Below are 14,894 nucleotides of genomic sequence, written 5' to 3'. Positions count from 1 at the left end.
CACCCTGTTACACATGTCCAAACATCAAAGACAGGGCCATCCTCAATTTCTACTTTCTCCTGAAATAAAGCAGTTACCAAATGTTCTGCGCTTTCCCTTAAAGCAATGAGAGAAGCCATATTGCTGGAAAACAGTATTGCTTAGAAGATGAGGGAGCTCCAGGAGCAAGGAGACAAGGGAGCTAAAATCACAGAGAGGAAAGAGTTTGAAGGTCTGCAGTTGCTTTTCCCCTGGAGACCTGCTGAGTCTTGAAGCCTCTAGCTAGGTTCTAATAGCGCGAGATTGGCCTTGGTCAGAAAGCAGTGAGGAAATACACTCTCTCAAAAACAAACAAACAAATAAAGCCAAGCTGAATCTCCCCACACAGACACCGAATTCGAAAGCTGCTACTGTCTCCTCAAATACCATTTTCTTCACTTCCTGATTTTCTCCTACAAATCCCATGTGGTGCTTCTAAGACCTTCTCAATCTGATTTCTGTTGTAACCACTTTAATTATTGTTTAATCTCTGTCTTTTAATTTATAGTATTGGGTAATTTCCTCAGCTCTGTCTTCCAGTCTCTGTATCTCTATTCTCTGGATCCCATGCTAATGTTTACCTCCATGCGTTTTCAGCTACGATTGTTTTGACATTTTAGAGTTGCTTTGTTTTTCCCTTTGCCTCCTTGCTTATACATGCAATCTTTATTGGACTCTTAAATCATTCTGCCTCCCTAATGTCTAATAACTTCCAAATATGAGTGTCGAAGGGTCTAATTTTGCCACCAGCTACATTTGCTCCAGTAAATGTTCTGCTTTTGAGATGTACACGAAAGAAGTTTTTGAGGTCTGTGTGTAAGTGAGTTTTTGAGGAATTTTTTCCTCTGTGTTGCTGAAAAAAAGTAGTCTTTCAAGGAAATATTTTCTACTCCTATAGGCAGTGTGCATTCAGTTCAGGCACCACTGTGAAGGAGGGCTTTAGTCTGCATATCTTGGTTCCTATGTATCATAAAACCATGTGTGATGGTTCATCTTCATTGTGAGTTTGATGGGATTTAAAATATCTGCGGAAAAAAACCTCTTTGGTTTCCAGAAAGGTTGAGGCATGGCCCAAGACAGTTCTTCTCTCTTCATTATGGTTCAGAGAAACCAAAGGGTTGGACACAGCTGATTTAACTGAAGAGTTAAAGCCACATCTAAGTGTGGGTAGCACTATCCAGTGAACTGAGGTCCTAGACTGACTAAAAGGAAACCTCCCTCCTCCTCCTCCCCCCCCCCTCTCCTTCCTGACTGTGGATGCAATGTGGCTGTCTTGCTCTTCTGCTTCCACGCCTTTCCACCACCATGGAGGGTACTGTGGACTGAAGTGTGAGATGAAATAAACCCTTCCTTCATTAAATTACTTTTTTTCCGTGTATTTTATCACGGAAGAAAGAACAGCAACCAATACCCCATGTATGCAATCTCTTTAGGTTTCTGGAATGCTATTCTGTTATTGCCTTTTGTTGTTGTTAGTGGATCATTAAAGGTAAATGTTTGAAGTGCATAAAATGTTCTAGAAAACCTTTTCTCAATGCCTTCCTACTGACCAAGCCTCTCCTCCTATACCAGCCCTGCTTCCCTCTCTTCCGAACCTCATTGCCTGTATCTACCTCCAACGTAAAGACTCCTTCTGTCATGGCCCTTCCATAAACATAATAACTGCCAAGGACGTAGCCTCTGAGTGTATTCTCTTTCCCTGGAAATCTCTCTTCATTTATCTTTCTCTGTTTTCACCTCAGGCTAGCATCTGAGTCGATCTTGTTTAACAGTTGTAGTGGGGCTCTGACTGCAGCCCAGCTTGACTTGCTAGCATACCATCTGCACAGGTCACGCACATTGGCAACCCTACAGCTCATTAAGCGAATCCTTTACTTGGCTTAAACTATCTTTCCAGCTTTCTTCCTTTCAAGTCTCCCTCATCCTATGGTGAAGCACACTGTTCCATAGTGTTTCTTCTGCACTGTGTAATGAGTGGCTATATGTTTACGTGCTTTATTATATTAGGACCACAGTGTGAACTAAGGCCACTGGGAATAAGGGAGTGTAGGCCAATTACAGGAGAAGGTATGCAGTAAGTAGATTCCACAGCTTGCAATCTCATCAAGGGAGACTGTGATAAATGTGGTTCAGTTCGTATTGTGAAGAGTGTGGGAAAGGGGCCATTGTTCTGTGGACCACAGGGCACCAACGACAGCACGTGCTGTATTAATGGCTTCACTACCACTTGCTATAGCTTTAAGAAGCAGAAATAAATGACAGTCCGCTGACGTGGGACAGCATGCCATTCTCCATCAATGTTGTCCTTAAACTTTCCTGGTGCTTGGTTTGCGCCTTCTGGGTTTGCTCAGTATCCCTATGGGATCATTTTCATATCATGTTTGTGGTTGTTTAACCTCTATCGAAGCAGGAATGTGAAGAATGATGGCATCATGTATACTGGGGGAATCTTTATGGACTATTGTGATGCTCTTGTCTCCTTTGAAATGGAAGCAAATGTCATAATATTGCACTCCTATTTCTGTCACTGGATCTGCTGGGACTTTAAAATGTATCATGTAATACACAGAACTAAGGATTATTCTGCATTATCTTGCCAGAAAAAAGTGTTTCAATTTTTATATAACTTCTATCTCTATATAAGTCAAGGAAACATGCCAGCATTTAGAACTCAGCTTCTATACATTTGTATATAATAAAGTCTCTCAGCTTGTGTTCCTCTCTCTCTCTCTCTCTCTCTCTCTCTCTCTCTCTCTCTCACTCTCTCTCACACACACACACACACACACACACACCACACATGCACACATCCAAACACACACTATTCATCTGTGTAACAATAGGAAAAGAGAAAAGCAAGCCTATCTTTGCTGCTCAGAAGCGGGGAAGAGCGTAAATGTTGGGCTAAGGCCCAGGCGAGCGATGCTGCAGTTGGAACCATGCCATTCCTACTGCATAGGGCCTCGCGCAGAAGTCGATTCTTCTGGTGCTCTAGGCAGGAAATTTGGGAACTGGTAAGACTAAACTGCAGACTAAGAAAAACCATTAACCCAACGCCCATCATACACTTTAGCTTTCTTTAGACCAAGGAAATAAAGCCGACATTCTTGAGAGTGTTCTATCTCGTGCAAGTCTCATAGCAAGAAGCCAGGCAATTTGGAGTCATTTTAATTTTTCTTTTTCATCCTGTCTATTACTAAATAATTTTTCTTTCTTTTAGCTGTTGTTAGAGAGCACTTAGTTTCCTTGGATCATTGTCAGCTTTCTGAACTGCCAAGTTTAGTCCAAAAACCCTTCCATAGGCATTCTGGGCATTATCACTCACTGTGTCTAGCCTGAATCACAAATAAGCATCCCTTATTTGAGAACGAGGAAAGAAAATCCTCTGAGCACAACATCTAAAAATGGCCACATATAAAATAAACTGCCCTGCTTGCTTGTACTTATATTATTCTGCGCCCTAAGTCTATCAACCTGCAATGTAACACCATAAACACAGGAAATGCCATAATTCCATTAAGTACCCAGTCTGTAGGTGTATATTTTGTTAAAATGACCAAAAGCATCAAATTTAATTTTTGTTTCTTAGAAGATGGTTTAATTGACACCTTTCATTGGTTTTTGTTTGTTTATCATTTTGTTTCCCTGCGTCTTTCATCAAAATAACTCTGCCTTCTCAAGAGCACAGAAGAGTGACTTGGCAATGCTAAGAGAGAAATGTCTGTGGAAGGCAGAGCTTCCGAAGGGAGGCAGCCTGAAGGCCCTATCAGGGAAGCATAATCATGAGGCCAAATTACACGTTAGACCATCCCGCTGCAGATGGAAACTGCCAGCCACGTGGAGGGATTGAGGGAGGCAGGCAGGAAGAATGGCAAACAGCAGCTTTGACAAACACAGCCTATCAATTTCACTAGACAATTATGGGACCGGGAAGAATCTTGCTGGCAGCTCATTTTTCTCCAGAGCCTCTCCAGGATAGGAAGGCCTGGCCTGGCATAATGATGGTTTGTGGTGGGGGGGGGGGCCTGGAGGAGCTGGGCTTGTTTCATTTTAGTTGGGCAGGATAGGAATGTCAGCCCGTGATTAACCACACAGAATAGACAGGAGGCATCCAAACTGGGATCAAGCTGCTGGCATCCCCCTTGCCCTCTTTAGCCAAAATAGAATGATGAGGCAGTGTTTGAAATTCTGGTACTTCTCCAGCATGGGTAGCAGCGATTACCAGCAGAATATTCTACCTTAAACTTTAGATTGCACAAGAATGATCATAATTTGACATCAAAAGAGTCAAATTCTAGCCTGGCTATTATCACCTTCAATATAAATGTACTAATTGGCCCTAAAATTGTTTAATCAGAAAGGTTTGCAATGGTTTTAAGAAAAGCCAGTTATTTGAGAAGGGAAAACATCAAGGATTTGTTTAATGGGTTTTGATTTTTCCAAACACAACTTATCTGATCACAGATTCAACTCCTAGATTGATTTCAATTCTGAGTGTTAAAGCCCTTCAGGCTAACTTTTACGATCCCTAGAAATGTTGACTTCACAGGACAGGTGTAGAACTGAAGTTCTTTTATTTTTATTTGCTTCATTATATTTTATTTAGCTGTTCCATTTATTTATTGTGTTTTATTGTGTGTGTGTGTGTGTGTGTGTGTGTGTGTGTGTGTGTGTGTGTGTCAGAGGACAATTTATAGGAATCATTTCTCTCCTTCCACATCATACCCAAGATTAAGCTCAAGTTGCCAGTCTTGGAAGCAAGCACTTTTACCAACACTGCTGCCTTAAGGGCCCTAAAACTTGAATTTTGCTAGTTATCACAAAATAAACTAAGGCCCTTTAAAGAATGGAAGCAAGTTGTGGTTCTGTTTTTTCCTTTTTGATATTGAATTTTTTATTCCTTTCTCTATTGCCAAGCCAAAACAAAAAGATTAAAACCACTATTTTTTTCTGTCATGAAGCAATGTGCACAAACTGTCTCTGCCATCCACAGTCCCACATAACCCACCTATTTTATTCATTGCTTTCAGACTCTTAAAGCTGAAAAGGAAACACTGATTTGTAAGTTGTAGCTCTGACATGGACAGGTGGGGTGTGACTGCTCACCATGGTGTTATCACATCGGACTTCCAACTGTGATGGTGACATCCAGGATGGAGACAGTCACTATTGCATGGGTTTGCATGGATTAGCCTAGCCCATCCACAGCTCCCCAGCAGGCAGAAGTTGAAAGCTGGGCTGAAGAGAGTTAAGCTGTCCAAGGTCACACAGTTAGTAGCTGCTTAGGGGTGGTCTTTCAATCTGGCTTCTGAGTTCCAGTGATTTTTACAATACTAGAATTTGCAGTTATGTTTATTGTAGAAAAGTATACTTTTACTAATCCTAGCAAGTAAAATTGGTATATAATTTTGCTCGCTGGATGTAAATCAATGGCACAACTTTGTTCATACTCCTTAACCATGTTTAAGTTTGTGTACAACGTAATAGCCCAAAGTAATGACACTTTCAGGCATTTGTGTTTCTTTGCCCTCTTCTTCTGCTTGTCTCCCTCCCCCCAGAATCCCGGTTGGTCCTGTTTCTTGTCACAGTAAGCATCCTAATTGCAACATTTCTGCCATCCCTCACCTTTCTCCTAGCCCTTCCCAATTCACACCTGCCCCTCCCAGCCGCCTCCTAAATTCATAGTCTCCTCTTCTTTAAAGATTGTTGTTACATATTCATATAAAATAAATGTATAAATATAATCTGCTGAGTCTCTTCAGTGTTACCTGCATATATATGTATGTATATATATGCATGTATGTACATATGAGACACAAACTTATATGTTATATGTAAGTTTAGGCAAATAAAAATAATGATTACTTATGCATTTTTTAAGAATCCTAATGTCATTTTTCCTTTCTCTTTCTTCCCTCTTCTGCTGTATTGTCTTTTCCCCATTTCTTCCTTCATTTAACCTGTTTTCTTTTATTCACCTCCCATGGTTCATCTTTACTTTCCTGTGGTTACTTCAGGTTATGTCCTTATGTATGAGAATTTGGAGCTCAAAACTGCTGTTGAGAGAGAACACGTGGCATTTGTCTTTCTGGGTTCCACTTACTAACTGAATATAATCTTCTCTAGTTCTATGCATTTGCCTACAAATGTCATGATTTCTCTTTACGGGTGAATGTTATTCCCTTGCACATATGTACCACTATCCAGGCATCAGCTCAAGTCTCTGGATTGTTTCCATTCCCTAGCCTGTGAGTGGTGCAGGAAAGCCAAACGGGTGTCTGTTTTCTGTTTTCCTTTTCAGTCTTTCTCCGGAGATTTCAAGTGTTCATTGTTGAGGTCTTTCATCTTCTTGGCTAAGTTTCTTCTGAGATGTTTTATTTTCTTTGAGGTTATTGTTTCTTTGCTAATTTTTAGTTTGGAAGAGCTACTTCAGCTCCTTAACTATCCCTCTATAACTCTGTCACTGCCTGTGCCTTTTCCCTGGTGTGTGTTTTATGAAAGTATAGGTAAACTACACAGATATTAATGCTTCTATGTTTTCTTGATTAATTTTTATCTTTCTTAACATGTAGAAATGCCTCTTAAGGACCCTTATCTATTGCTTTGTTCCTATGCCCATTTGAGCCCTCTATATGGTTTTTGATGCTTTCTAAACGAGGGCCTCTGAATTCTTCCTCTGACATGCAGCTATCCCAGGGTCTTGGTTTCTGATATGGAGGAGTTGATAGTGACCACTGAGATGTCTTAATATTCTGTTGTCCCATGTGTCTGGTCTTTCTTGTTCTGCTTCGTGTGTTTATTGAGAAAAATGTTCCTTCCCATTTAAATGTTTCTCCTTTATGTTACTCTTTTTGCTTTTGCAGTTTTCTGTGAGTTTCTCTGGTGGGCTGTCTTCCTGTTTCCTGTTACTATTGTGACAGGTGATGGCTGTAGCTCCTTTAACTTGTAGTCCTGTCATTGACTTGTAACAGGGGACACTGTGTACCTCATGTGTCCTGGATAAGGTGCAGGTCCAGTGATGTTAGCCAACTGTCTGGGGATCTCAACATGTTAAAAACAAGGACTTCTTGAATTTTGCATGCAAATGGATGGAAATAGAAAACACTATCCTGAGTGAGGTAAGCCAGACCCAAAAAGAGGAACATGGGATGTACTCACTCATATTTGGTTTCTAGCCATAAATAAAGGACATTGAGCCTATAATTCGTGATCCTAGAGAAGCTAAATAAGAAGGAGAGCCCAAAGAAAAACATATAGGCATCCTCCTGAATATTAACATTCATCAGACAATGAAAGGAGACAGAGACAGAGACCCACATTGGAGCACCGGACAGAAATCTCAAGGTCCAAATCAGGAGCAGAAGGAGAGAGAGCACGAGCAAGGAACTCAGGACCGCAAGGGGTGCACCCACACACTGAGACAATGGGGATGTTCTATTGGGAACTCACCAAGGCCAGCTGGCCTGGGTCTGAAAAAGCCTGGGATAAAACTGGACTCCCTGAACATAGCAGACAATGAGGACTACTGAGAACTCAAGAACAATGTCAATGGGTTTTTGATCCTACTGCATGTACTGGCTTTGTGGTAGCCTAGGCAGTTTGGATGCTCAACTTACTAGACCTGGATGGAGGTGGGTGGTCCTTGGACTTCCCACAGGGCAGGGAACCCTGATAGCTCTATGGGCTGACAAGGGAGGGGAACTTGATTGGGGGAGAGGGAGGGAAATGGGAGGCTGTGGCGGGGAAGAGACAGAAATCTTTAATAAATAAATAAATTTTAAAAAAAAGATGTTTGTAAGTCCTAAAAGCTTTTCTGGTGAGATCAAAGTTAAAAATAGTAGCTTAAAAGTTAAAGTACTAAAAATAAATCATTTTAAAATAAAAGCAAAAGGAAGTAAATAAGGAAAAATTATGCAAATAAAACAATCAATAATGTAAAATGCCGGTCCTTAGTTGGTATTTCTTTCTCACTGGGGTAATATGGGTTGTCTCCCCTTTTGGACTACTGTTTTCTTCAGTCTTACAGGAGGCTGATGAGAACTAATAGTCTGCCTAATTCAGATAAACCAAGTCAAGGTTCTCTGCCCAGTGAGAAGCTTCTCTTGAGCACATGCTATTCTTCCAGAATTCCCTGTACTAAAATCCCCTGCTCTCCTCCCCCAAGGCCCAAACCAGTTATAATCTTTCCCCTGGTGAAATAAGGATCAAATTTCCATTGGCGGGTCTTTCCCTAGCTCAGGCTCTGGAGGAGTCAGTCCTACCTGCCTGAGTCCATTTGTGTGTCATCAAAAGCACAGAGCTTGGTTCCAGAGTACATTTTTGGTATAGCTTAACCTAAGCCTTGCACGGCAGAGAGGGACTACCGTTCTCTCAGGTTCGGGTTCCTTGGCTATACTGCTATGCACTCTCGTCCTTACCCTGCCCCCGTCTACTTTCTGTGTTGACTTTTCAGCAGTCCAGACCTTCTCTCCCTGAGCCTCCTGGTGCCGTTCTTGTGACCAGATCAACAGTGACACATTTAAAACTGGTTGGGGGGACTGATTGGGTAACAGCAGCAGATGCAGCCTCCTTGCTGGACTCCATCGTTGGGCAGTCTGGGCACATTTATAAGAGAAGTTCACTGCTCTGAATAATTAATACTGGTCAGCAAGTAGAGGAGTCTGTACAGTGGCTCAGTAGCTTACTTTTCCTGCTTGGCCTCTAGCCCCTGTGATGCCCTGAACTAAGTCAGGAGTGAAGTAAGTTACTGATCACGCCATTGGAAAGGTAGGACTAGGAGAACCTGGTTTCTTTATGTGTCTGTCCTCCCATTCTATGACATTGCCGTATAGCTCATGATCTCAACATGCTATCAGTAAGTACTTCTTGGAATTCTTTCCAAATTGGTTTCTAGTAGTAAGTTTTCTTTATTGATGATGTTTTCTACTGTTTCTTTTAATTTTATTTATTAATTCTTTCATCTCCAGGCTTTCATCCACGTTGCCAACTTTATTTTCAAAGCCTTCACTCATTTCTTCATTTCATCCTTATTATAGACATTGTTGTGGTCATGAGCACTTTTTAAAAACAAGGGCTCTGTAATATTTTTAGTAGTATTTTAGCTGTATCATTATGTTTATTTCCTCATATTTAGGGGTTGTGCATTTTTGTTTGTTTGGTAGGTTTTTTTGCATAGGTTTTTTTTTATTGTGCTTGCATAGATGTTGGAATGAATGTGTTCTCCAGATTTATTTTCCACTTTCCCTTACTTTGTGCTTGTGTGTACTATTTAACAAAGACACTAGCTATAGTAACAATGATTGGTCAGAAGTTCTGGTGTTAACTTGCAGTGGGAGATATTTTTGTATCCCAGTCAATATTCAAAGACATTGGTACCACTGTACTGACTGGCAAATATAGTTTATAGCCTTTATTAGAGCTAAGAGTGTCAAGGACTAAATAGTAAAATGAGAAGAGAATGGTCAAGGGAAAAAGGAAGGATTGTACTATGCATGAGGAAGGAAGTTTATAGGTCAGAGAGCTAAGACACAGAAGAGAAAAGGCTGATAAATGACAGCTTAGAGGGAGAACGGGAAGGCATAAATGTTTATGCAGGCAGCACTAAAATAGCAGAACAATCAGGGTAGAAAAGAATAAATAAGAAATCATAGTGTTTGGAGATTTAGCTTACCATCAGAGTGCTTTACGCAAGTCCCTAGCTTTGGTCCCCAATATTAAAAAATAAATATAAAAATACAACTTAAAATAATAAATAAAAATAAGAAATCAAAGCAAATAAATGAAACCACGGAAATGTTGTAAACTCAGTAGTTTTTCTTGTGGAGCAGTCTGACTCCTGTCTCCCCTGAACCATCTGTTTTATCAGTGTCCACAGGTGGAAGAGAAGGCTGCTAGTCTCAGGAAATCAAACAAGTTACCCCATGTATCCGACCTAATGAGAGGGATTTGTGGGTGGGAAGTCCAATTTCTCCCATGATTCCCTGGTCTGAGGCCTCCGTACCTGCATTTCCAAATTGCTCTCTGGTATTTTGTGGTCATTCTTTCCACTCGCAGGGCCTTATGTGACTGAGGTGCAAAGGGGTTGTCAGAAGACCTGCCCACTGCCTAATCTCTGTCATTTTCGAGTCTCTTTCTGGCCAGGCCAATCCAGTACTTTGCCGTGTTGTAAAGCTCACTTTCCATGATCGCCTATAGCTAGCTCACTCAGGCAATCATCCCCATCAGTGGAGGTGATGCCTCTCGGTTAACTCTGGGAGAATCTAGAAGGTTCTCAGGTTCAGGCTTCTGCAGCAGGAGCCTTCATCTGTCCCCACTGCTTACTCTGCTAAGCCACTCAGTGTGTCTGCTGCATCAGGCCTCCGGTTGCATCTCCTCAGCCAGGAGAGTCTTGCTGGTATCCAGGATGAGGAAGAGCAAGCACCTTACAGGCAGCTACTGCAGATGCCAGATGTAAGTGATCTGTGCTGCTTCTTTGTGGAGAAAATCCCATCCCTGCTCATGTCAGCTTTCTTTAGCTCTTTCCCCTCTAGGAATGGAGTTTGTTGTTTCTCATTTAAACTCATTTCTTTCCCCAAGTCACACAAAGGTGGCTTCTAGTACTGTATTTTACCTGAAAATCCCTGAGATGTTTTGTAATTATATCCAGTGATGACGAGCACCCAATTCTTCTGCTTAAAGGAAGAAGGGGCACATTTTATATTGCACCGTTTTGTGGTCTCTATCATCAGTGCTGACACCATGATTATGCTGGCCAATGTTATCACTACACCCAGCCTTTTAAAAAGTCAGACATTCTGAAGCAAGCTAAATAAAAAGCCTACTGAGCCTACCGAGATAGAGCTCTTTCTTTTGCTTTCTAGTGAACTCTTCTCCAGGTCCCAAGGGATAAGTACTGCCCTCTCTGGTCATGTATAGATTCACTCATACATTCAAATCTTGCTTTTGTTTGAAAAATATTTATTGACTACTGCACATGGTTAGCCCAGCACAGTCCGAGCATTTATAGGCTTCTATCTTCCTAGCAGCGACAGAAAGTCAAACATTCGCTTAGGAGCTGTGACAAACAGTCATGCTATGTAAACACGCCCCGAGGAACAAACAGGCCTTGATCTCAGAAACCAAGTGGACTTCAGTGGCAGCTTCTTACAGCTAAGTAAGAAATGAACACAAACTAGGTAGCTTTAGATGATATGTGCGTATTCTCTTTCAGCTCCGGGAGAAAGCAGTGTGAAGTCAGATGTTCTTTTCTAGACAGACGGAGTCTGCTCTTGGAGTGTAGACAAGTCATTCCCATCTCGACTTCCTCTTGTCCCCTGTTTGTCTGTGCATTTCTTTAAAAATCTTCCTCCTCTTAAAAGGACAGCAGTCATTAGATGAGGCCCGCCCCAATCTAATACGCGTCATCTTAACTTTGGCACACGTGCAAGGTCACTGTTTTCAAATAATGTGACACTTCTGGGGAACAGGGGATAAACACGTCTTTGGAGGTCACGATTCTTCCTCCTAGAGAAGCTTCCTTGAGCACATTACATTTGAGATGAGGTACTAGAGTCTACAAAATAAGAGTCCTCTGTGAGGGTAGTGGGCCTGCACAGGCCCTGAGGTATGATGTTTGAATACGTGAAGTCAAACATATCCCCCAAGGAACATAGGAGCAAAGACTCAAAACATGGAGTATCAGGTAGAGAATATCCTCCTGGGAGGTATAAATACCACAAACCTGATTATTCATGCCACTCCACTTCCAACCAATGGAAAAGGAAAACCTTGGCTCTTTCCTGGCTGGACTTCAGGAGACGAAGCCCCAGAGATAGAGCCTCCTTTAGGAACAAAGCTTGGAGTGTGAATACCAGGTTTACACTTAGTGGTTTTCAACCTTCTTAATGCTGTACCTTTTAATTCCTTTAACAGTTCCTCATGTTCTAGTAACCCTCAACCATAAAAGTATTTTGCTTCTACTTCATAACTGTAATTTGGCTAATTTTATGAATCATAATGTAAATATCAGATATGCAGGTCCCATGGAGGCAGCAACCCACATGTAGAGAACCTCTGGTTTAGAGGAAGCTTGATGAGGTCAAACAGCCTTATGACACCTGGGCAAGTGACAGTTGTGACATAGTGGTTGAAGACGCCTTACATTTGTTTATGCTGTGGAACATTTGTTTAACGATGCAAAGATGTGCTGCATTCTTTTATACTGCATTTGGTTAACTCTGTGAAGCTGTGTCACTTTGCCTGTCTAAAACACCCAATTAGTCCAATTAAGAGCCGAATGACCCATAGCTAGGGAGAAGAAAGATTAGATGGGGTTGACATGCAGAGAGAATAAAAAGAGGGGGAAATCTGGGCAAAGAAGGTCAAGATGAAGAGAAAAAAGAAGACTCCGGGGGTCAGTCACCCAGCTACACAGCAAGCCACAGTAAGAAGTAAAGGTGCAGGGAAAGGTAAAAGCCCAGAGGTAAAAAGGTAGATGGGATAATTTAAGTTAAGAGAACCTGGCTAGAAACAAGCCAAGGTAAGGCTGGGCATTCCTCAGTAAGAATAAAACTCCGTGTATTTATTTGAGAGCTGGGTGGCGGGCCTCCCAAGAATAAAAGAGCAAAACACAACCAGCTATGAGTGACCACATGTTCTAGGTCCTCATCCCAAAACCTAATATTCTCAATGGCAAACCTGTTACTCCCAAAGTGAAGACAGCCATATCTTCCTCAGGCTGTCATTGTGAATATTAGGTTTGAAAAAACACATTTCAGTTTTTAAACTTTTAATGTAGAGGAACAATGTGAACAAAGATGAAAAAGAAATCCCTGACTTTTTAAACTTGGCCCAATTTAATCAAAAATACTTCCTCGGTGAAAACAGAAGCTAGGTTGGGGAGGGGAATTACAAATAACTTTCTCAATCTGTATACCATTGGAGGAAGCAGGGAAATTGGGGATGACATTAGCATGCAATCTGGGCACAGTGGGTGCTCTGAGGGACCTTCCAGGAGTAATTTTAATGGCTGACCACACGAATGCTGGGTTATGGATAACAGTTCTTTTGTGCAGTCTCAGGCAGTGCTTGAGCATTCGAAACTTGTTTCAAAAATAAAGCTCATGCATCCAGGGGTGGTTTTAGACACAAACCTTATTGTAGGCAGGCACATCGGTGGCACCAGCGGCTTGTCACATTAACTGCTCTTGGAAGGCTGGAGGGAGGAGGTGACAATAATAGGCAGGGAAAGGAAGGAAGCAGGTCAGGCTAGAGCTCCACCAACCATGGAGAAAAGCTGAACACCTCTTATCCTCACTCCAAACCAATCCCATGTGTGCTGAGGCGCTGCAGAAACAGGGCCACATAGGCATCGGTCACAGCTGTAGTCATGCGAAGAGCAGCCCGGGTCTATCATGCTCTGGCTGTGGAGAATAATCTGTAGACTCACTTTCTGGGTTGGAACCACATTCTTCAAAGGCCTTCAGACATGGAGCAAAGGCAAGACCTTTTGATCTTAAGTACAATGGAACACTTTATGTTTTTCAAAATGTTTTCGTATACTTATATGAACACACATACACCTAGAAACTTGCATGTATGCATATATTTATGTAAGTATGAATATAATGCATTTTACATGAATGGCATTATATTTTGCATATAATTATTTAGGGACTTAATCATATACTTTGAAGTCCAGCTAGTCTGTTGGCCAGTATAGATGAACCTACATATTTTAAAGACATTGCATAGTCTCTTATAGACTTTAAACAGATGTTCTCTTTTATGTGGACATAAGTTCACGCCTAATTTTTAACTTCTAGAACACATAGTTTGATTACTATGAAGTCTGTCTTTATCACCTTTAGTATGCTACAAAATACACATTGTCAGGGACCTGCCACTTACCAGGGTAGGGACATGGGGTGAGAAATAAAAGTAAAGAGTAGAAAGATGCAAAAATAATAAATCAGAAAAACAGAATAGTACCAGGAGAAAATTCCAGTGAATACTGAAATCACCCACATTTAATTTTCCATACACTTTTAATGCCCCAATACTGAAAGGGGGAAGAAAGCAACAAAAGATTTCTTTAACATGATACAAAGGACAACTCAAACAGTTAATTGCTTTAACACTTTGATGCGTCAAGCATTCTGTTGTCTAGGCAGTGAAGCCACCCTAGATCAAGTATCCTGAGGGAGCCACTCCCCAGGTAACTTCATATTACAAAAGAAGAAGCAGAGTATGTTTTCATATTCTGACCAAATGTCAGGATGGAATGGACCTACTTGTCTGAGCCATCTTAATGTCAAAAGAGCCAAGTAACCACATCCTGAGTCAGGAGGTGTGGCTACACTTGTCAACAATTTTGAGCAACCTCTAAACTCTCTGACCATCAGACAAGGTGGAAATAGGCTCACATTTTTGGGCCTCCACAATACATATTTGTCTCAAATATAAACTCCATGTAGACAAGAACCACCTTTATGCATTGTTTTCAAAGATCTCCCTTCCACCCCTAAAACTGTCTACCTCATTGAGTAAATGTTCTGTGGCCATGTTCTTGACTCCTCGCGCAGTATGGTGCACCCCCATTGTCCTGTCCATAGGCAGATAGCTCTTGGAGGACAAGGACAATCTCTTCACCTCATCTAGCTTCAGTGGAGGCACAACGCCTTACACAGGCGACAAGCTCAGTTGCTTTCAGAGGGGCACAGTTAAATACTCGGTCACCTAGATGGGACTCAGTGCAGTAACAACTTAGGATCCTGTCATTGTGGTGCAGAGCAGCCCGATGAGTTTCTCTCAACCTCCTCCTGCTCCCTGTCTGCTCTAAGACATCATGACACCATCTCTGTGCTGAATTCTTTTTTTTATTTTTATTTTTAAAATTT

This window comes from Microtus ochrogaster, chromosome 18 (genome assembly GCF_000317375.1).
Source record: "Microtus ochrogaster isolate Prairie Vole_2 chromosome 18, MicOch1.0, whole genome shotgun sequence".
NCBI classification, from domain to species: domain Eukaryota; kingdom Metazoa; phylum Chordata; class Mammalia; order Rodentia; family Cricetidae; genus Microtus; species Microtus ochrogaster.
Note: the sequence above shows the minus strand (reverse complement) of the source record.